Source organism: Sinohyriopsis cumingii, chromosome 15 (genome assembly GCF_028554795.1).
Source record: "Sinohyriopsis cumingii isolate HCF-2022 chromosome 15, ASM2855479v2, whole genome shotgun sequence".
Classification (NCBI taxonomy): Eukaryota; Metazoa; Mollusca; class Bivalvia; order Unionida; family Unionidae; genus Sinohyriopsis; species Sinohyriopsis cumingii.
In genome coordinates, this window is record NC_142975.1 from 8,800,553 (window position 1) to 8,825,763 (window position 25,211).

Consider the following 25,211-nt stretch of genomic DNA (forward strand, 5'->3'; position numbering starts at 1 on the left):
TCTGAAGGGTCTCTCTGTGTGTGTGTGTATGTGTGTACACAAGATGACACTTTGGTTTGCTTGATTGATAGACAGTGTGCTGCATTTCGGAGATTGATGCTGCTCATGCATATGTACTCCTTATGCAATTCTCATCCATTCAAAGTGTGTAGATCCAGTATCTATGAGACTGCACCAGGTGAAGTGTTTCTGGAATCACTTTCCCTCCTTCAGCTCACTGTAGAAGATCCTCTTTTGTTCTAGTTCTTCTAACAGACTGGTGTCATCGACTGCCTATCTCAACTGTGATTTCATCAGCTGAGTATGTATGCCTGACCACATGAGAATCTCATTGTATGGGACCCTCTCCTGCCATCTTATCCTCATCAGTTTCCTCCAGCAGCCCATATAGAAATGATTCAGCTTCTTCGCATGATATCTGTACAACGACCAGGTTTCACAAGCATACAGCAGGGAACACAGTGACTTTGTAGACCTTAAGTGTTTTTTTAAAAGACTGATGCCTATGCCCTCCCACACATTTGTGCATAATCTGCCAAAGGTTACACTTGCTTTAGCAATTCTGGCGTTGGTTTTATCATTGATGTGGACTGCATATGACATTGTGCTGCAGAGATATGTGAATTCATCCACTGATAGAAGGGTTTGGCCATTTACTGTGATGGTAGGCTGTATATGAGGCTTTCCTGGTGCAGGGTCGGGTTCATTGTCTCTTTCATTTTTATACTGATTGTGAGGCCAAAATTGTGAAACGATCCATACTCTGTTGCATGTCGGATGCACATTTGGCATTTAGGGAACAGTCATCAGCAGATAGGAGAACAAGAACAGTCACTTCCTGTAACATCTTCAACTTTATTCCTGGCATTTTTTTCTGGAGTTAACAAACTACAAAGACCATGTCCGTGCTCCCTCATTCTTTCCTGAAACAACACTGACTCTCAGACAGGAGTGCTTGATCAGTGCAATACATTATGTGATTATGCTGAATTATGGCAAGGATTTACTGGCTATTGACAGCAGTGAGAAGCCCCAATGGTTGTTATGAGATTGCCTGTTGCCTTTCTGCTTATACAAGTGGACAATGTATGCATCCTTGTTCTCCATCGGAATAGTTATCTGAGTTCACATTGAATGGAAGAGTTCAGTCAGTTTCTGTGCCTTGTTCAATCAGTCTGTATGTTGCCATCATATTCAAATTACATATTAATCCTCCATACCAGTCTGTGTCTTGCAATCATATTCAAATGACATATTAATCCTCCATACCAGTCTGTATATTGTCATCTTATTCCAATGACATATTAATCCACCATAACCAGTCTGAATATTGCCATCTTATTCCAATGACATATTAATCCTCCATTCCAGTCTGTATATTGCCATATTATTCCACTGACATATTAATCCACCATACCAGTCTGTATATTGCCATATTATTCCAGTGACATATTAATCCACCATAACCAGTATGTATATTGCCATATTATTCCAATGACATATTAATCCTCCATAACCAGTCTGAATATTGCCATATTATTCCACTGACATATTAATCCTCTACACCAGTATGTATATTGCCATATTATTCCACTGACATATTAATCCACCATACCAGTCTGTATATTGCCATCTTATTACAATGACATATTAATCCTCCATAACCAGTCTGAATATTGCCATATTATTCCAATGACATATTAATCCACCATACCAGTATGTATATTGTCATCCTATTCCAATGACATATATCCTCTATTCCAGTATGTATATTGCCATCTTATTCCAATGACATATTAATCCTCCATAACCAGTCTGAATATTGCCATATTATTCCACTGACATATTAATCCTTTATACCAGTATGTATATTGCCATCTTATTCCAATGATATATTAATCCTCCATAACCAGTATGTATATTGCCATATTATTCCACTGACATATTAATCCTCTACACCAGTATGTATATTGCCATATTATTCCACTGACATATTAATCCTCCATAACCAGTCTGTATATTGCCATATTATTCCACTGACATATTAATCCACCATACCAGTCTGAATATTGCCATCTTATTCAGATGAATATTAATTCTCCATTCCTGTCTGTATATTGTCATCTTATTCCAATGACATATTAATCCTCCATAACTGGTCTTAATATTGCCATCTTATTCCAATGACATATTAATCCTCCATTCCAGTCTGTATATTGCTATATTATTCCACTGACATATTAATCCACCATACCAGTCTGTATGTTGCCATCTTATTCCAATGACATATTAATCCACCATACCAGTCTGTATGTTGCCATATTATTCCAGTGACATATTAATCCACCATACTAGTCTGTATATTGCCATATTATTCCAATGACATATTAATCCACCATACTAGTCTGTATATTGCCATCTTATTCAAATGACATATTAATCCTCCATACCAGTCTGTATGTTGCCATCATATTCATATGACACATTAATCCTCCATATCAGTCTGTGTGTTACCATCTTATTCAGATGAATATTAATCCTCCATATCAGTCCCTCTGTATGGTTGAATAGCAAAAGCGTTTATGCCATGGGCATTCATCTGTTGTCTGTCCATAATCCATTCGCATTTATCTGTTATCACTGCTGCTCCTCAACTCCATGTGCTTGGAGGAAGGTTATAAAACTTGTTAGTTTCATCCTGATGTCTCATTCCCACACCAAAACTGCCTACCCTTCTGCACATGAGATTCTCACGTGAGATCTAACTCAGGTTAGTCTCATGTGCAATTTAACATGCAAATTAGGTTAGAACTCACGTGAGCAAATAGATTCTAATAAGAAAATCACATGTGCAGGAATTGTTAACAAGAGCAATATCTTGCTCACGTGAGCCACACCTTGCTCACATGAGCAAGATCTGCTCACGTGAGCAACATCTTGCTCATGTGAGCCACACCTTGCTCACGTGAGCAACATCTTGCTCACGTGAGCAACATTTTGCTCACATGAGCAAAAACAACAAAAAACAACTATAGTATTTAGTTTTTATTGAATACAAGAATTAAACAGAGTAAGATCAATATTCAAATCTCGTAATCATAAGCATATAATTTGAGTTCAATTAGTGATCTTTTAATAAGGTAAGACAACTAGAGTATGTATGTATGTATGTATGTATGTATCTGTTATATTAATACATCACATTTATTCTAAAAACTTTAAGGTCATAATGAAAGATACTGCTGGAAATATGCTTCACATGAAGACAATTCTTCCAGAAAATTCAAAGCAAACAAATCATGTAATTGACATTCCTGCTTCTGAATTTCATTATTTGCCAGTCTGCAACAATATTTTCACTTGGAGATTGTTCTCTTTGAATCAATGCACTTCCTGTTGACCACTGAATTTAAGTTAGCAGGCTCAGTTTTGAACTGTTGAAAAAAGAAACCTGAAATGGAAATGAAAAAGTTGGTAGAAGTTTGTTTTTTTCTGATCACAGCATTTGAGACATTCTGTAAGGTGGATTTTTGAAGATTTGTTTTACAAGGTAAAGGCAAAATACATAATTGTAGTTTGGATTAGATGGCACTTTATCACACTGTGAAAATAGGAGCCAACTGTTTTCCCAAGGACACACTTACGCAGCCAACCCAGTCTGAAAATTCATCCTTTGGACTATGAGTCAAATAGCTCTACCAACAGAATTACCATAATTCAGTAGCAAACATATAAACTGCACTGTTGATGAGATACCTGCAAGTCACACTGCATATTCCAAATTTGACTACTACTGGATAACGATGCCAATGTGTACCCGGGTATTCTCCCATTGATAATAACCTGGGTAATAAAACGAACAATTGGGTACCCGTTTAAAAAAAAGTGTTCACAGGGGCTCATATGGTTGCTTACAATTTACTTGTCAATACAATCCTTTCTCAAGTGACCTATTTAAGAATCAACCCTGATATTTCAAGCCTGACCATCCTAAAATTCATGCCTGTCCATGGTTCATGTGCCAATTTTCTCATGACTTAAAACACTCTTGTTTTCAGAACCTGGTGACATTATCTGGGTCAAATAAAATTAAGCACAATATGAATGTCTGGTTTAACTTGGCTACTGTAACATGCACTTCTTATACCATGTTAGGACAAAAAATGAATGAAATGGACGGACAACTATACAGACTGAAATATAAAGATCAAAAAAAGTTTGCTACTTAATAACAGTTTTGAAAAAACAGGTTCTTGAATGTGAAACCATTGCCCTAGATTCATTCTATTATGATACTACACACATAGCAGTCCAGCTTAAATAGAAAATAAATGGCACCAGATATCATTTTTTTTAAAAGAAGAAAAAACAACAAAAATAACCCGGGATGTATCAATGCAACTGCTGGATGTTATGTAACTGAAAAATGTTGGAGAAAAGATAGTTTGTTAAACTTAAAAACATGTTGCACTGGAACGTCGTATAGGGATGAACCATGGCAGGTTGAGGATAATACAACAATCAACATTTATGGACTTTATGACAATTCGCGAAAGTTACTGTAGACATGTACACTAGTCAAAATGACTGTTATGCACAAATAATTTATCAATTTCTTTTGTGTCTATTCTCATCTATACTAGTAATCCACACGAGTTCAGCTGATTTGTGACAAAAATTATAACTCCATATACATTTTTCATACAGTTTTCTGTAATAATGGCATGTAATTTATACTCTTGTTGTGCTCAGATTATGATTTTTGCCACTTATTAGTAATAATTATGCTTACAGCTCATTTTGGGGTTGGAACATGTGAACCTACAACAAAGCAGTTCAGCTTCACATTTAATACAATTTCCTTTTGATTGTATACTCTGGTAACCAATTGTTAGGAATGATGGGTACACATTAGAAATTTGCAAAAAAATTGACATCTCTACCTCTGGAACAGTCCTCTGAAAGATTTCTCCAAAACTTTTGGGATACATTTTTCCAAAATACAGTCAAACCCACTTATCTCGACCTCGGTTATCTCGACAACCCGCTTATGTCGAGCGTTTTGGTCCGGTCCCGAAAAAATTCTTCTTTGTTATGCCATTTTTTACCCGCTTATCTCGACCTCTGTTAAGTCGATAACCCGGTTATGTCGGGCATAAGTTTCGGTCCGAAGTAACATGTGGACCCGCTTAATTCGACGAAATGCAACTTTTTAACGTCAATCTCACAGAAATTGTACAAGAAATAGTCAGCAAAAGCGATCGATTTGTAGAAAATATGAAGTAATATCAGTCTGCTTTTGTTTACTCCGGTGCTGATCTGTAACGAACGATTCAAAAGCACTTACGTTTTCATACATATGCTCGGCACCATCGACACTTGCCACAAACAATTTCATTTTTTTAATGCATTCAGCCATTTCACTGTAGCTTGGGATAGTGATAGGCTGATCATCATCATCATCATCATCATCTTGCTTGCATGATTGTATCTGCTTCGTTGTCACCGATTGGATTATTTCCTCATCAGTAAGTTCACCATAGGCATTGGCATCATCATCCACGTGAACATAATTAGAAAATTCATCCCGAGCAATGCCTATGGAGTCCGCAATCGCATCAGCCATCGCTTCAAGACCTATTTCTGATTGAGGCTCTTTAATTTCTTGTGCAATTAAACACTGCTGGTGAAATTCTTCATCAGAAATTTCCGGAAAAATACAATGGAACCAGCAGTTTTTAATGGTTTTCGGCGATACACTGTTCCAAGCTGCACGGGCATACATGATGGCGTCTAGCAGAGTTGGTTTATAGGATCGCTTTTCCTCATTTGCACTCACAGTCAATGTACATATACATGTATTTTCAAAAACATTTATTGATCTTTATCTGCGAGATACTGTCATATATTAACCTGGATATAATACAATCTTGGTTATTTTGCACCTAACACCGCGTTATGCGTGAATGGCGGGTGCCTGAAAGCAATCGGTGGATGTTTCTCTCTCACTCTCTCGTTTGTGATTTTCTTTGATCCATTTTTCAATCTGATAACATATTCAAACCTCTGAGTACAACCAAACATGATTTGTTTTTCAATATTCACATCAATTATAAAAATGCGTCGTGTGTTATCTGACATAAGTGATGCACACTACAGTAATGGATGCATACGCTACATGTGATATATGGAGTTCATAGATATATTTTTTCTTTAATAAATTACTTATGATGATAAAAAAGGAATAAATGATAACAACACCAGGTTAGTTCATTTCATTTTATTATCAATTAAGCGTTTTGTTTATTTTATTGTAACATGCAGTGGGAGGGGATTCCAGTAAACACCAGCAAGAGACAGGAGTAATGCTCAAGGACATTTTTAAAATTACCGGTTTTTATGAACCCGGATATCTCGGAACCCGGTTATGTCGACGATTTTTTTACACCCCCGACGTAATCGAGATAACCGGGTTTGACTGTATGTACATTTGCAATATATAAAGAAATTCAAAATCTGGTTTCCAACTTTTATATTTAAAAAAACAAATGCATTGGGGGTCAAATTTTAGAGTCTGAAAGGCATATGTTATCATGTGTATTACATCAAAAGATTTGAAGCGTCTTATACATACCCTTTACTGGAGTCGGAATTTCCTCTAGCATGGCAATGGGGTTTTGTCTGACTTCTTCCTGTTGCTGTCAATGTTTTGCACTTCTTTCAAATGACTGCTAACTTTGTTGTGTTGATTAAATTTTGTGACCTTCATGAAGTTTAATCTGTAAAAAGATAAAAATTAGTATAATTGATCATTTTATTTATCTATGCATAACAGAAAGAATGCACTGAAATGAGAAAACGATTTGGTTGGCAAGAGTCCTAGTGTATATAAGCATTAAGAAAAGCTGTAATCCTTATCCAATTAAATCTCTATTTTAAATTTACCAATCAAAATATTTGACAGACAGGGCAAATGTCTTTAAGGAATAAAATCATGAATTAAGCTACTGCATTTGGTTCTCAATCGTGTATGCTTATCTTGATCCACCCAATCAGCAATAAAATAATACGAAGAACATTTATGTTTGTACAAATTGTTTCAATCGATAACGCAAGTGCTCCTCACTGAGCGCCCGCATTATTATTGGGGGTGGGGGTAAGAGCCAGACATGGTTGCACAGTTTAATTGCGGAAGGCTTAAATATTCGATGATAGCGCGGTGTAGATATCATTTTTAAAAACAGGAGGTTGAATTATTATCTTTAAGTAAAATCTGAAACAAACCCTTGGCTCAATTTTAAACGACCATGCGAATTTATGCTTATGCTTATAATGTCGATGATTCAGGCTATCCACTTTGATCATTCTATATGCGAAATTGTAAAAAGAAATCAGTAAAAGTAACTTACCTCTTTCTCGGCAATGAACAAGTCTTTCATAATCCTTGAATCTTGCCTAACAGCACGTCGACGTCTTCTGTTTCGTACTGGACATTAACAACCGTACCGACGTGGATATCTTAAAATGTTGGTGTTGGTTTCTATATTTTAATAATGTCCACACTCTTGCTGTCAGAATGTTTTAAGAGTAAACATGTTGCAGGAGAATATTAAATAACTTCCTCCATAAACAGCGTGGCCCTTGCTAAGAGAACATGGCCCACGCGTAAATTTCTGTCTGTTCGGTTTAAAAGTGCTATTCTACATGTACACTGTAGGTCAACATCCAGCATCTGTTGAGTTCATCTGAGGCGCCATAAAGGGTAAATTATTAGTAAACATGTTGTTGTACGCATAGGTGCTTGTATCATTGATTACAATATAAAAATCAGTCATACATGTAGTATAAAAATAATACTTTTATTATTTTATACTACTGTATGACTGACATTTAAATTGTAAGCAATGATGCGAACCCTTCTGGTTTTACACTCCTTTGTACACCTGTACTCGGGTATTTTTTAATGTTATTTTTATATATTAAATAAATGCTATTTTATTATCTGATGTTTCATAAAAACTGAGCTATAAGTGAATTCATATCATTAATAAGTTAATTAATATAGACCTAGTTAATTGTGATGTTTTTACACTAGCTTGTGCCGAGCCATGCCCCACAGGACACTCTAATGGTTCTAACAAGCCGATTCTTCCACCGTGTACTCTGATAACCTGGGTCACAGAAAAGTTAACGGAAACGTTAGTGATTTGTTTTGTGATTATTTCAATAGGAAACTTCTTTTATAAACTTTGAAATAACATGATTACAACATTTAAAAGGCTGCAAATAAGCAAAAGTTTCTATTGCCAAGAATATACACGTGTAAAACAGTGCGAAACAGCTACACAACCAAACACGACTGGATTAGGCAGTTAGTTTCTTACGGATTTATTAAATTTTATGTACAGTACATGTTGTTGTTTTTTTTTTAATGATAATGCACACATGCAAAGGAAACGGGGTTGGGGTGAAACCTCGATAATAATGTGTCTAATACGTAACCTGTTCGACTGTTCAGTTGGCGTTTGAATTTTAGCGGACACTAGACAAAATGTTTAATGTTACCCCGCGTATTTCTTTGATGCCAGGCATTCAACGTTGGTGGACAATGTTTTATTAAACACGTTAATATTATTAATCCTTTATGGTTTCTGCGTGGATTAAACATAGACCGTTTTATAGAATATGGGGAAGGGGGGCGTCAAGCGTACGTACGCGGTAAGGGGGGGGGCGTAAAAAAAAAAAGTATGCATGCGTACGGGGTGGGGGGTGGCCAAGCTTTGCTAGACTTTTGCGTACGTACTAAATGGATGACCCCTAAGCCGAATTACACAACTCAGTAAGTATAAGATTGTATTGACTTTTGTGCGAACGTTAGGCATGGAAGAAAACGACGTAGTTTATGTAATTCTCCAATTTTTTATGGAAAATAACTTGAGAGTTTATTAGGCCAAAAGGACTGTGCATCAGTGTTTATTTTTTTCCAGATATGAGGTTATGTACTTATTTTACAATTTGATTGTGGGGTGTTAGAAGTCTGTGAATAAAGGAGTTGCATCATATGTTTATGGTACATAGGATTCATTTTAGGGCAAAAGTTTTATTTCCTTTTTATATTTGTAAACTGTGAATTTTGGGGAGAGAAACATTTCACCTTTTTACGGATTATTAAACATCAACCACGATCAGTATGCAAGCTATTAACTCTATTCTTTGACAGCTGTTAAAGTTTAATGGGTAGTCTGGTTATACAAGACCTTAATTCTGAATTGTTTCGTTTTATAAACAGTGAAATGAACCTTAATATGTTCAAATACAAGGAACCTGTTGGGTCAAAATAAGATTAAAACTCACTGTGAGAAAATAAGTTGAAAATGTTTTAAAATTTAAAAATTACAACAAAGTAACAGCAAGTGCAAAATAGAAATGATGTCTATTTGACAATAATGGAGATGCTTGACATTCAACATACACAAAATATTTAAGTCCAAATTGCTCATGTGATAACTTACATGAGAAAATCCAACTTTGAATAAATTTGAAAAAAGTGTTTAACCAGAATCAAAGTCCAAGTTTCTCACGTGATAACTCACGTGAGAAATTAGAACTCTGTCTTATTTTCAAACATGGTTGTATGTAATGGAAAAGAATGTTTTCTAAGTTCTACTTTCTCATGTGAAAATTTAGATTCTCACGTGAGCAAAATCTGCTCACGTGAGAATCAGGTTAGTTTTTCCTTGGCTCACAAGATCTAACAAACTGCACACATGAGCCTGCAAAATCTACCCAATTTGCATACATTTCTAACAAGGTTCTCATGTGCAGCTTATGAGCAGCTCATGTGAACTGGTGAGATTTTTCTGTACGGGCTGGTCTGAAATGAAATAGGTACCCCTTGAACATCCAATATAGCAACCATGGTAGTAGTGAAGGGGGACACTTTACGTATAATGGGAATTAGCATTAAAAACACCCTTGGGACACTTTACGTATAATGGAAATTTAACATGGAGAAAAATCGTGGGACACTTTACGTACAAGGGGAATTAACATGGAGAAAAATCGTGGGACACTTTACGTACAAGGGAATTTAACATGGGAATAAATCGTGGGATACTATACGTACAAGGGGAATTTAACATGGGATTTTTTTTTTTTAAAAAGTTTTTTTTAAAATTTAAATTTAAATTTAAATTTTAAAAAAGGGGTAGGCAATTCAAAGACTATCTCTTTTCGAGAAATATGGCTGGCCCTGAAAAGGGCCTTTGGGTTTTATGTTAATGTATTCATTAACATAAATGGCACCGCATTGGTCTTCTTCTTGTCCTTAGGCTGCGTCTTACTGTTGGTCCGTACATCAGCACTCTTTTCAGGCATCCTTGTCTTTCGACGTAGATCCTACGTATCCACAGGCTGGTGTTTGTCCTGTGGACAACGGTCCACTTCGATCGGACATACATGAGCAAGTCTGTCCGAAACATCATGGAAGACACAAGGGTGGATGACTCAACTGTAGTCCACATCTTGAAGCGACGAGAACAGGTGAATCAATGCATTGAACGGCGCTTATTTATAGGCGGAGGAAGGATTGAAACGGATTGAGTTCATTCACCAATCCGAACACGCGTTACAGAATTCAGTCAGCCCGCATCCAATCCGAAGAGAGCAGTCTGTGACGTCACGTAGTCAATATAGATTCGCTAGCGCTTGTGTGCAGTCAATCTATGCGATAGTGATTCAACATGACGGAAACTCAGAAAACGATCCAGTGGGGTGCACCAGCAGGGGAGACCGCCCAAAGGAACCCGGACTTACTTTCAGAAGAGGTGAATTGGGATTTTGTGGATTTTCTCTCCTCGCAAGAATTTGTTCCGGAACCTTCGTTACCTTCTTCATTACCGCAAGTGGAGAATTTTAGACAGAGACAGAAAGAAGAATTGGAGAAATTTATACAACGACAAAAGGAAGCGGAACAGGCTTTTCTCCTACAGCAACAGCAACAAGAAGAAGAGGTAAGAAAAAAACAACAGCAAGAAGAAGTAGCAAAGAAACAAGAGGGTGAAAATCAAACGGTCACGGTACTGTTGGACATTTTAGCGGAGTTAAGAAGTCTGAAACAAATGTATCAGACTTCTTTATCACGACCGAAGAGAATACGACCTTCCCGAGCTAAACACGTCAACCCTGTGACTAAGCCTACCGTACCACCCTTAGTGATTTCAACCCAATCATCAACATTACGCAGTCCAGAAGTAGGCCTTGGCCGTGGCAAAGGCATAAGGCAGTTAAAGTTGATTGCTTAAACTCACCCCTTCACCATGAAGAAAAAGGCCCTTTTCAGGGCCACCCACATTTCTCGAAAAGAAATACAATTTCAATTTGCCAATAACTCAAAAAAAAAAAAATAACCACCCATTTTACCCTTATAGTACTTGTCTGTGTATGAGTGCGTGAGTGTAGCTTCTTATTTTAAAATCACAACTCAAAGACACTTACCTTTTATCATTCATTTATTCTTTTCTCCATTTTTTACAATCCAATTCACATCACAACACTTTAATTAAAAGTTCATTGATTTCTTCTTTTCTCCTTGTTTAGTCTCTCTGTTTTTTGAATTTCTTCACCGTCACACTCTTTTCCTCTTCTTCTTCCTCCTCGCTTTCTTCCCTTCTTTTTTTCTCCTGTTTCTTTTTCTTCACCTGTCTTCTTTCTTCCTCAGAAGAATCCCTCTCTTCCTCTGAAGAATCCCTCTCTTCTTCTGAAGAATTCCTCTTTTCTTCTGACTCCTCTTGTTTCTTTTTTGGGCAATCTGGAGACCAATGTCCTTTTTCTTGACAATAATAACAGGTATCTTCACTTTTGTCTCTTTTAGTCCCTGTTTTTGTTCTTTTTTGACGGTCTGGACACTCAGAAGACCAATGCCCTTTCTTCTGACAGATATAGCAAGTATCTTGACTTTTATCTCTAAAGGAAGGAGAGTAGTCCGTAGGCTGGTCTGAAGAGAATTTTCTAATGACCCCTCGCAAAGCTCTGACGAAACGTTCCATCTGGTTAGTCTCTTCCATCGTTGTGCTCGGCTTGAGAGTGAAATGAATAGTGAAAGGACAAGACACACACCCTTTTATATACGCTGGTCTGCCAGGACTATAAAGTAGTTTATGGTGTTTGAACTTGAGTCATTTGACTTTTTGCTTTCAAGATGAAACGATCTAATTCATTCGAGAAGAAAGAAGAAAGTAAGAGGCAGAAACGTGATCTATCGCCTCGTACTAGGGCTGAAATCTTGGCACAAATTCATGCCAGTGATTTTGAAGAGGACATGAGTGAACCAGAATCAAAACCCTCTAAACCAAGTTCACCACCCTTTGTCAACCCTGAAAAGTACTATTCCATTCGAGAGACGGAAAAGCGCTCCTCTAGAAAATTTAGAACCACGGCTTACAAATACACGGTGAAGTTTAAAGATTTCAAGTCCAAAGTACCGTTAGAGAAAGCAGAAGTGTTCATCACTGAGGTGTGGGATTCTTTGCTCACTGCACTCAAGCGACAATGTCAACCCAAAGAAGACGATCGTTTGAGACTTTCCATACAACACGACGGTTTGAAATCCCCTGTTTGGATCGAGTTTAGCACCCCTGCAGAATTAACTGCTTCCAAAGTCATGGACAAGATTCAACACGTACAACAATCTAATGATCAGTTTGACATCACCGATGGTAAAGCCACACTGGACATGACCCACGTCTCTCCTCCTCAAGGGACTGGACGCAAAAAGATGTTATTGGTGGACGACCTAAGCAACACCAAAAAGAGTCTCGTCCGAATTAACAACTCTCATGACCAGATGTGTTTAGCCCGTGCCATCGTGGTGGGACGAACCTATGCCGACAAGAACGACACGGTAGAATGGAAAAGAACCTGGAACACTATTCAACGTTCCCATCTAGCCAAACAACGAAACGAAGCAGAACTCCTGTTACAACAAGCCGGACTGTCCAAAGACACACCCTGTGGCATTCCTGAGATGCAAAAATTGCAAGATACCCTAGCTCCACGCTACACCTTGAAAGTGCACCCTCAAGAAGTGCGCGGACCTCTGTTGTTTCGAGGCCAAGACTTTAAGGACGGAAAATACATTCATCTTTATCATCACGATGAACATTTCGATACCATTACCAGTATCACCGGATTCCTGAAATACGGTTATTACTGTGAGAAATGTGACCATGGTTATAACAATCGAGAGCAACACAAGCATTGTGGATCGAAATGCACAGGATGTTTGGCCTCTTCACCCTGTCTGAGCGAAGAACCAGTGCCTTGTTCCACTTGTCTGCGCACGTTTGTCAGCCCTACCTGTTACCAACAACATCTGAAAACTCAAGGTTCACAGAAGAAATGCGCTTGTCAACTGCTGAGATTGTGCTCTACGTGTGAACAAGTCATACGTACCAATAATACCAAGGCACACGTATGTCGAGGAAAGAAAAAATGTCACATTTGTCACCACATCGTGGACTTGGAACACCAATGTTACGTGCAAAAATACCAACCCCCACCAGAGAAAGAGGACGGTCACAAGAAGAAAGGCAATTTCATCTTTTTCGATTTCGAATGCATGCAAGAGACTGGCATTCACATCCCTAATTTCTGCGTGGCTCATCGAGCGTGCGAGAAGTGCATTCAAGAACCTATCTTCAGTCATTGCCCTCACTGCAGCAAGATTCCTGGAGGGCGTGAAAAAATCTTTCGGGGACCAAAGACGCTAGACGATTTTGCCCAATGGGTCTTAGACCCCGTCGACAAGACGTGGAGCCAAGAGGACATCGAACTTTACGGAGATTGTCATCGTCATGCCACGGTGATGGCTCACAATTTTTCCGGATACGATGGACAGTTTCTTTTGAGGTACTATACGGAACAAGGCACCGAGCGTCCTAAAGTGACTTTGAACGGAGCCAAAATCATTTTCATGCAAGTGGGACAAGTGCAGTTTAAAGATTCGATGAGTTACTTGGCCATGCCTTTGAGTCGAATGCCTAAAACGTTTGGAATGACAGAAATGGCTAAAGGGTACTTTCCACACTTTTTCAATACGGAAGCCAATCAACACGCCGTTCTACCCCATTTGCCTGAGGCTCACTATTACGACCCCGACAACATGCGTACCGAACAACGAAAAGCTTTCTACGCTTGGTACCAGGCTCACGCCTCGGACCCTTTCGACTTTCAGGAAGAAATGCTAAAGTATTGTCGTTCCGACGTGGACATTTTACGGCGTTGCTGTGGAAAATTTCGAGAACTGTTCATGGAACACGGAGGGGTCGATCCTTTGAAAGAAGCTTGCACCATTGCCAAAGCGTGTTCCTTAGTGTATCGACAACGATTCATGCCTGAAAAGACCGTGGCTGTCATCAGTCCTCAAACGACCCACTTTGTCAAACGTCAATACTCGGTCAAAGCCCTACGTTGGTTACATTACTTGTGCGACAAGGAAGACAAGTGGATTCAGCATGCCCGCAACGGAGGGGGCGAAAAGACCATCGGAACGTATTCGGTCGATGGCTGGGACTTAGAAAACCCCAAGATCGTGTACGAGTTTAACGGTTGCTTATTTCACGGATGTCCCGTCTGTTACCCTGACCGTGGCACTAAAAATCAGTTTTTGCAACGAACCATGGAAGACTTGTACCAGGACACTTGTCAGCGGCGCCTAAAGTTGGAACAGCAAGGATACCAAGTGGTGGAAATGTGGGAACACGAGTACGATCACCGTATGAAAACCGATCTCGAGTTTAAACGCCTCGTGGAAAGTTACCAGTTCGTGGACCCGCTGAACCCGAGGGATAGTTTGTACGGAGGAAGGACCAATGCCACCTGTTTGCTGTACCAAGCCGACGAAGAGAAAGGAGAAGAAATCAAATACTTGGACGTGTGTTCGCTGTATCCCTACGTGTGCAAATATTCTCGTTTTCCCGTAGGGCACCCACAATTGCTGACGGAACACATCGACCTGAAAAACATTCGACAATACGAAGGCTTGATCAAGTGCAAAGTTTTGCCTCCCACGAACCTCTACCATCCCGTCTTACCTCACCATTGTCAAGGCAAACTGATGTTTCCCTTGTGCCGTACTTGTGCCGAAACATGCAACCAAGATCAGCTTTGTCAGCACACCCAGGAAGAACGGGCCTTGACGGGAACCTGGGTCAGCGTAGAATTGTTCAAAGCTCTGGACATGGGATACCAACTGTTAGAAGTGTACGAAATTTGCCACTTTCCCAAGACACAACAATACCACAAGGGTGACCCTACTCAGAAAGGCATTTTCGCAGACTACGTGGATGCCTTTTTGAAACTGAAGCAAGAAGCCAGCGGCTATCCTTCCTGGTGTCACACTCCCGAAGACCAAATACAATTCAAAGAGAAATACCGGGAACAAGAAGGCATCACTTTAGACCACATCGAGAAAAACGAAGGCAGGCGATCGTTTGCCAAAGTGATGTTAAATTGCTTGTGGGGTAAAATGGCACAACGACCGTGTTTACCCAAGACGGAATATTTGACAGAACCTTCCCGCTACTTCCAGATGATTCACGACAAAACCAAATACATGAAACACGTGGACGTCGTTCGAGAGAATTTGATCTTGGTCAATTACGAAGAAGATCTGGACTTTGTACAAGACGACCCTTTTGGAAATGTCATCATTGCGGCTTACGTGACAGCCCATGCTCGCTTAAAATTGTACGAAGCTTTAGAACTGTTAGGGGAACGCGTCCTGTACTTTGACACGGACAGTTGCATTTACATCCATCACCCGATTCAACATCACCCTAACATCGAAGGAGACCGTTTAGGAGCCTGGACAGACGAACATCCCGACGACAAGATTCTAAGTTTCGTCAGTGGCGGTCCCAAAAATTACGGCTACGAATACCGTGACAAACAAGGAGAAGTGCACACGACGTGCAAAGTGAAAGGACCGACTCTGAATTATCGTACCAGTTGAGTGGTCAACTTTGGGGTATTGAAAGAAGCCTTGCAATCGGGAGAGGATGGAAACTTTAAAGTGACCACCTACCAACCGAACAAAATTGTACGTTTACCCACTCACCACATCGTCAGTCGGCCCTTGAAAAAAGTCTATCAAATTGTATACCAGAAGCGAGTTCGACTTCCCAATCATTTCACCTTACCGTACGGTCACGTCGGTATTGGTCTGTATATAAAAAAGGAACCCTAGGCAAGATCGATAGTTCATTGTGACTACCAAGACCGAGCAAACAAGATGAATACTTTGAAAGAGACATCGTTCCAGTTTGGGGATTGTAAAAAAGTTGTATCTTCCTCTAGTGTGACTAATATTGGATGGATAAGACCCATGCATTGCGACGGAAAATGTCCGGAAGGAAACTGCGATTGTCCATGTGGTTACCATTGTAATTGCGTAACGGAGTTTGCAGACGAGTGCGATTGTGAGCCTTGCGATGGGACCGATGCTGTACCTTGTGACCTGAGCGATGCCGTAAAGCATCATGGGAACTTTAGTGCCCCTACCCCTGTCATGGAAAGTGATGCTGTGCGTGTCAAACCTGTGGGATGCGAAAGCGATGCTGCTCGTCCTCTTGGACATTTTACTGGGTTTCGTTTTAAAGGGGAATGTCGACCTTCACGTTTACCTCCCTACGGATGTCATCCAGCCCTGAGCAAACTCCTACCCATTTCACTCAACCCTCATCGAAACGAACCTGTGAAAAACGAATATTCGTTTCCTGTGCGTTCGTCGGAATACTGCGACTTTGAAAATCGTCTTCAATCGTTCAAAGGAAAATGGCCAAAGTATCTGGGAGGACCGACCCCCGAAGAATTAGCCAGAGCCGGATTTTTCTACTTGGGCGAAGGAGATAAAGTCAAGTGCTTCAGTTGCGGTGTGTCACTTCACCACTGGGAACCGCAAGATTCGGCCTACGTAGAACATGCTCGATGGTCACCGAATTGTCATTACTTACCTTTAGTGGGACCGAGACATTGAAGTAACTTCTTACCATAATCATCTGTTCATGGATACTTTACAAGAGAACATTTGTGCTTTGCCTGTGGAGTTGAGAGAACGCATTTACCGAGAGCTGGTCAAAATACAAGTGAAACGTAAAGAACAATTGCATCCAATACGTCACCGGTGTTTGAACCACTGGTACCTGAAGGCTATACAAGGACTGATTCAATTGAAAGTGTTCCATTGGACAGACATTGATCAACGACCTCCTGGTTATAAAAAGGAATGGTTTGGTATTGACGATTCTATCTACTACATTGTAAACGTATTGCATCGAATTCCAGAGGAAGAGTTAACGAATTACCAACATCTTTCACACAATGTCAACTTGGTGAAAGAGGAAACTTCTGAACGAATTGTAATGTGTAGATTAGTGACTCAACGATTTAAATTCGACACTGAAGTGAAACCATGTTTGTGCAAAGAGTACATTTCTTGTGTCAGACCAAAGAGGATTTAGTATGACCTATTCATGGATACTTTACAAGAGAACATTCGTGCTTTGCCTGTGGAGTTGAGAGAACGCATTTACCGAGAGCTGGTGAAAATACAAGTGAAACGTAAAGAACAATTGCATCCGATACGTCACCAGATCTTTAACCACTGGTACTTGAATGGTATAAGAGAACTGATTCGTCAGAAATTCTTTCAATGGTCAGACATTGTTCAAAACTTTGAGGTCGCTAATGATCGACATGTTCCTGATTATGGTTACTTCGAGATTCACCTACAGCAATACATTGAGGAAGACAAGTTAAAGGATTACCAACATATTTTACGTGGAATCTACTTAGAGGAAGAGGAAACACCTAAACGAACTCTGACGTTTCGGTTACAGTATGCAAGATTTAGATTCCCTACTGGAGAACGAAGATCTCTGGCTAGAAAGTACGTCTATTGCATCCGAAAAAAAGAGAATATAAAAACAGGCTGCCATGCCACGGTTTATGTCACATGTCATCCAACAGATTCCGTGGAAGGAACTCAATGACCATATTCAAACCGTGGATCATTACCATCAATTATTACAAGAACTGTATCCATTGAATTTTGGACGACAAGTGGTGTGTGTCTTAGTGACTTGTTTTCTGGGATTTCGTTTACCAGCCGATTCCTTGTGGACTCTTTACGATCAGTACTTACCACCTCCATGGCCTTAAATGGTCACGAAAAACTCCTTTTGTTCAAAGCCTTGCGTTTTCATCTGGATACTTCTCGACCTCAACAGGAAAAAAAGATTCGTCAACTTTTAGCGACCCAAGACGTGTATGACGATGTGTGTGTAGCTTGTGACTTACACCCTCATTGGACAGATGTTCGTGATTGGAAAAAGGGGGGTTTTGAGGCTTGGACCCAAGAAGTGGCCCAGTATGCACAAGAGTTGTTCAAGGAAAAAAGTTACTTTTCAACCCGTGTTAGTGACGGTGCCAGAAGAACCCGTCACCGAGAACAACCACTCGCTTCAGGACAGGACTGTCATGGACATACCTGAAAGGTCATTCCGGGAGGACACTTGTGTGACAATACCTCATGTAGAGACTGTAAGAACATTACACACTGTCCCTAGGACATCTTGGTTAACCAAAACATGTTGTACAGACACTTGTTTATATTCCACTTTGATCGCTTTGCTGTGTTTTATATTCCTGTACATCACTATTTGGGTTGTATGTATTTTTGTCTTTCGTGTTCATATTTGAAAAAAAACAACATTCAATAAACGTGTTCTGAAAAAGTATATAAACTCTTGTCTTGTTTGTTTTTTCGTGTCACAAGTGACATTTCTCATACCATGGCTACCTCTGCTGTCTCTGCTCCCTCTTCCTCTACTGTCAAAGTCATCGACGAACACTTAGATCGTGCCAGTTGGGAGGCTTTGTATCTTCGCCATCCCTTTAACATGCTCATTGCTGGACCTAGCGGTTCGGGCAAAACCGAATTCGTCAAACGTTTGATCGAACATAAACATCATTTGATCGATCGGCCCCCTCAACGGATCGTGTGGTGTTACAAAGAGTGGCAATCGGCGTACAGCCTCTTGCGAGAAAGTCAAGGCGATTCCATCGTGTTTGTGGAAGGCATTCCTAAAGAAGACGATGGCATCGTCTCTGACTCCCGTCTAACCCATTTGGTCATTTTCGACGACATGTTAGGAGAAGACGAAGAAGAAATTAAACTGTGGTTCACGCGCAAAGGGCATCACCGTAATGCCAGTGTCGTTTACATCACCCAAAATTTGTTTCAACAAAGTAAAGCCCATCGCACCATCAGTCTCAATGCGCATTACGTGGTCTTGTTTAAAAGCCCTCGAGATAAATCGCAAGTGCAAGTTTTAGCCAAACAGTTAGGAACGCCTTGGCTGACTCAGGCGTACGACGATGCCACTCAAACGCCACACGCCTATTTACTCGTCGATTTGAAACCTACGACCCCCGAGGATTTGCGATTTCGTACCCACTTGTTTCACCACTGGTGCCAAGACGGAGGGCCTGTCCTGTACACGTCTCCGTCCTCGACTTCATTTCACTCCTTCCATGAAAAAAATCTATAAAAACCTCAGACCCTTTTTCGTCTGTCTCACACAGTGTGAACATGACGTCCCTTCAGTTGCATCTTCCCGTCAAATTGATTCGTGCCTTGTATGGCATCAGTCGAGAAAAAGATCCACAAACACGAGCTCGTGTCTTAGAAGCTAGTCTCAAAGAAGTCTTACGATGGTTCACGGTGACGGCACGTCAAATACTCCAAGGAATCATTCAGATTCCTCATCAAACCCAACGCTTTTTCGATCGAAACAAAGTTGCTTTGGTCCAACTGGCCGATCCCCGCATCGACACTCAAACCAAAAAACAAATCATTTTGAAACCTGGAGGGAGCGGTACTCTAGGAGGGGTCATCATTCGCTCACTCTTAAGATGGGATCCTAATGCCCCCAAAGTTATCCCCAAGACAAAAGTCCAACGAAGCCCCAAGAAGAAAAAGAAAAAGACCAGGTCCCCAAGAAGAATAACTTCTCCAGTGGCAGGACCCTCCTCTTACCAGACACCACCACCATCACCCCGGAAAAAGAAAAGAAGCCCCCAGAAAAAGAAACAGAGAAAAAGTCCCCAGAAAAAGAAAAGTCCACAGAAGAAGAAAACTAGTCGCAAGAGAGGCACTTCGGCCAGGACGCAACCTTACACTCGCAAGCCACGACCTGCCACATCGTCTCCGGCAGCCTCACGTTTGTCCACTTCTCCGTTGATGTCACCAGGAACTGAAGAGTACTTGGAGACGTTGATCACACCAAGAACTTCTCCGTTGATGACCCCCAAAAGAACTTCCCCAGTGGCAGGACCTTCCAATTTAGCGGCAGTGGCTGCTGCTCACAAAGTACCTTCTCCCAAAATCAAAGTCCAAGAAAGATCGGGCATGTTACAAAGTTTACTGGATTTGTCCAAACAAGAACTGGCTCGATTTAGTCCGTTACGTACCCCTGCACGACGTGTCATGCCTGTCCTCAAACTGATAAAACGTAAAGACAATCAGTGGCGACGCGTTCCAGTATAAAAAAGGCCTGTGACCGAGTAGGGTATCAGTGTTTTTAGGTGCTCCTAAAGACTCAAAGATGTCACCCTCCAGAAAACCCCAAGGAAAGAAAAGGAAAGGACTGCCACCACGTTTAGCCAAACATGGGGACCTGTTATCTGTCCTGTCCAAAGCTTCTCCACCCCTACGAAAAAAACTCATTCAAACGGCTTCCAAAGAGGTCATCGATACCGTGTGCGAATGTTGTTTGAACGTTTTGAAAGGCACGATCCCTTTGTCCAAACACCAGAAACAATGCTTAGGCAAACATCGTCACGTTCTTCGGAAAATGGTTCAAAAGAAAATTCCCATTCGTCAAAAAAAGAAGATGTTGGTCCAACGTGGAGGCATTTTACCTCTCTTGTTAGGCCCCATACTGAAAGGAGTCTTGGGAACCATGTTGGGAGGACTGGTGGGAGCAAGATAAAAAGGCCTTCGGAAGTCCCAAGATCTCAGAATTCACCCCTGACAACCCCATGGAAGGACGAAAACTAGCTTTAGTGCCTTACAAACGATGGATGGAATACCATCGGTGGCAAGAACAACGCACCCCGCATTTACCTCCCAATCCCAATTTGAGCGAGATGTCCCAGTTACAACACGAATTGCAATCCTTGCTGGATCGCCAAGATTTGTCCGAAACAGAAAAATCGCAAAAGTACGGTCAACTCTTGCAACGACTGCAACTCTTTCACCAGAAAGCTTTAGACGAAACAGCTTTACCCACTCTAAAACATTTTAAGACCTTGATGAAAAGTCCAGCACCATCATCATCATTACCACCACCACCACCACCATTACCATCCCCAAGGGTCACCAGAGATGCTACCCCACAAAGACCTGAGGAAGAAGAGACGCGTGAAGTGTTTCAAACACCGTCAGCAGCTCCCATTTCGAGTAAGATTGCAGCATCCTTGTTGACCCCGTCCCCCACACCCCAACGAGAAGAAATGAAAGCTTGGGTTAAAAAGATGATGTCCACGCCTCCTTCGACAGAAGTGAAAAAGAAAGAAGGGAAACCAGAAGCGAAAAAAGAAAAGAAAACCAAAGCCATTCCATTGCCACCTCCACCACCACCACTACCTTCGACTTCTACTCCCGTAGCCCATCGGACACGTAAATCCGTTTCCAAACCACCCTTTCGTCCCACCCAAAGTAGCATCACCGAAGAGTGGGTGACTTATTAACACACCAACACAAAATAAAAAATGGAAAAAGTCTTAGCCAGCATTTACTACGATCCCTCGCATCCTGCAGGTTACGCAGGAGTTCAAAAATTGTATCGTGCTGCCAAAACGCGACTGAAAAGTCTCCGTTTACCTCAAGTGCAACGATGGTTACAAGAACAAGCTACCTACACTTTACACAAACCCATTCGACGCAAGTTTGCCAGAAGTCGCACCCGAGTGGAAGGCATCGATCATCAATGGCAAGCCGATTTAGCCGATGTCTCTCATTTGGCCAGCTACAATCGTGGTTACAAATATTTGTTTTGTGTCATCGACGTCTTTTCCAAATTTGCCTGGGTCGTGCCCTTGACTTCCAAATCGAGCAGCGAGTTAGTGCGAGCCCTGCAACGGGTGTTGAAACAAAGCGGTCGTCGCCCTCTTCGATGGCAAACGGACAAAGGCACCGAATTTCTGAACCAAGCTTTCCAAAAAGAATTAAAGAAACGTGACATTCATTTTTTTACCACCGAAAATCCCGAAACCAAAGCCAGCATCGTGGAACGTTTTCAACGCACTTTGAAAGAACGCATGTGGAAATATTTTACGCATCACCACACTCTGAAGTACATCGACATCTTACCGCACCTGGTGCAAGCGTACAACCAATCTTACCATCGAAGCATCGGACGTGCCCCGCAAGACGTGACCCCCGAGAACGAAGTGCTGGTGTTCGAGCGCCTGTTCGGTACGTCCCCGACGAGGGCTGTCCCCAAGAAAAGTGGAGAGTTGACCGTAGGAGATTGGGTGCGCATTGGCAAAACCAAACGCACTTTCGACAAAGGTTACTTACCTAACTGGACGACCGAATTGTTTCGCGTCACTGGACGAGTACATGGCCGTCATCCTGCCGTCTATAAATTGGAAGACATGAACGGAGAAGTACTCAAAGGAACGTTTTATTTGCCCGAGTTACAACGTGTCACCAAAAAAGAAGACGACGTGTACGACATCGAAAGCATTCTCGAACGCAGAACCCGTAAAGTGGGCAAACGACGTGTCAAAGAAGTCAAAGTACGTTGGAAAGGATATCCACCCAGTTTCGATTCTTGGATCGACGCTTCGCAAGTCATCGACTATAAAAAGAAGAAGTGACCATCATGCCCTTTCACACAGCAGCAGACGCAGCTACGTCGACCACTCCTTCTTCCCCTAGTTCTTCTGTGCAAGATTTACAAAAACAACCCTTGTGGGTGTGGTGTGGAGAACGTGTGCCTAAAACACAAATCGTCTTTTTCTGCCAAATCTTCGTGGTGTATTGTGTCATCGGGGCAGCCATCGCCAATTTGAGTTTGCAACAAGGAGACAAACAATTGTGGACCATTTTATTGAGCAGTTGCATCGGTTACCTACTTCCCAATCCCTCCCTGAAATTCTCCTCGAACGGGAACGTTGTGTCCAGTGCCAGTGCCAGTCACCACTCCAACAACCACAACCAGAACCCCATTTTGGGCGGAGACACGCCTCTGACGTCCAGTAATATCCCCTCGGACAGCCACAGAACTCTGGAATTATGAGTCACCAAAACCAATTTTACTTAACCTTACCCAGTGACAGTTCCATGGAGGTGTTTCCCAACAACACGTTGTGCTGTTACATGGCCAAATTACCTCAAGCCATCCCCTTAGATCACGAAGCCCATTGGGAAGTGGCTTTGGTAGAAATGATTCACCCAACCCAAGTCCTCAATGTCATTGCCCAGCAAAATTGGTTTAAGGTGGAAGTTCATGACAAACAATTGCAAGAGGAGTTGGATAAGATTGGCACATCTACCAATAAAACCTATGATGACAAAACTAAAACGACCACCTACAACTTGTTCATTCCCCCAGGCTATTATTTCAGTGGTCATCATTTGGTCAGCGCCATAGCCTCTAGGTTTAATGGCGTGTTCCATAAAGCTTTGAGTAATGTCCAAAAAAGTGTCACCCTGGAATACCACAAAATAGCTCGTCGCTTTCTGATGAAATTTTCTGAGGGGTCCAAAAAATTCATGTCTTTCTTATTTTGTCCTGAATTGTTTGACATATTGGGCGGTGACACGGAGATGAGAATGGTCATGATGAAGAAAAACGAATTGCCAGTCATTTCCGACAACGATATTTTTGCGAGGTATTTTCGTTTCCCGGTAGAACTGAACCAAGGACTGAATTTGATCTTTGTGTATTCCGATGTGGTGGAATACAACGTGGTGGGACACACCTCCGTGCCGTTACTGCGTGTCATTCCTTTCAAAGTGGATTCTGCCACAAACGCTGACGAGGAAGGTGGAAACACTTACCACGTCCACCGCGAATTTGTCCATCCTCACTATTTACCCGTCAGCAAGTCGTATTTGGACACGGTCAACATTACTATAAAAGGAGATTTGGGACAAAATATTCCATTCACCAAAGGAAAAGTCACGGTGAAACTCCATTTTCGAAAACGGTTCTCTCACGACTCGTAAGCAAGTCATGTATCCAGTGTACCAAGGGGTGGCTCGACAGCGAGGACACGGTTTAGGAGACATGTTAAAATCGGCCTTTCGTTCGGTGGCCCCAGTGTTGAAACCGATGGTGACACGCGGATTGCACGCATTGAAAGATGCGGCACTGACACAAGGCAAAGAATTTCTCCAAAATGTCATCATCGACAAACAAAACCCTAAAGAAGCCTTCATGAGGGCAGGCAAAAATGTCTTGCTGCAAACGGGCAAAGACATTTTGGGTCGACGAGACACACCTATAAATGCCCTGCACGCTACCGAGTCAGGCATTCAGCAAGGACAAGGCAGAAAGAGACAACGAAGAAGAAAACACCCTTTCACCAGACTTCAAGCGAGAAAGGCCAAGAAAAGAAAAACCGTTCGAGACTTAGACGTTTTCGATTATTGAGGAAGAACAAAAAATGATGCACCGAGAGTCTTGTGCTTGTTCCAAGACGGAACTGGATATGTTTGCCATGCCCCCCACCATGATGACGATGCAAGAATCCCAGTGGGTGGAATTTCATCCCGTCTCCTCATTGACGGAATCAGCTCCCATCGAGTTCGAAATCAAAGGACAACCCGAAGATTACATCGATCTGAATAGCAGTTACCTGTATTTGAAAGTCAAAGTGATCAAAACTGACAACACCAATCCTGGAGCCAATGATAGGGTAGCGCCCGTCAACAATTTCATGCATTCCTTGTTCAGCGAAGTGGACTTGTACTTGAATAACAAACTGGTCAGTAGCAGCATGGATACTTACCCGTATCGCGCCTACCTGGAAAATCTCTTGACGTACGGAAAAGAAGCCAAGAACACTCATCTGGATGCTTGCGTGGTATGGAAACCTGACACGGCCGGTGCAACCACGTTTACCGACACAGCCCT

The 25,211-nt window shown here is 41.4% G+C and overlaps 1 protein-coding gene and 1 long non-coding RNA gene across 2 annotated transcripts in view; one reads left to right on the forward strand and one right to left on the reverse strand.

The window, feature by feature from the left end:
* Positions 1 to 25,211, forward strand: part of LOC149781238 (uncharacterized) — a 112,881-nt gene that overhangs the window by 19,633 nt on the left and 68,037 nt on the right. The window lies entirely within an intron of this gene.
* LOC149781239 (uncharacterized) lies at positions 3,259 to 7,909 on the reverse strand. Its single transcript, XR_016414661.1, has 3 exons — positions 7,410 to 7,909; positions 6,635 to 6,779; positions 3,259 to 3,451 (listed from the first exon to the last, which is right to left on the reverse strand). It is a non-coding gene; the product is annotated as an uncharacterized LOC149781239 (long non-coding RNA).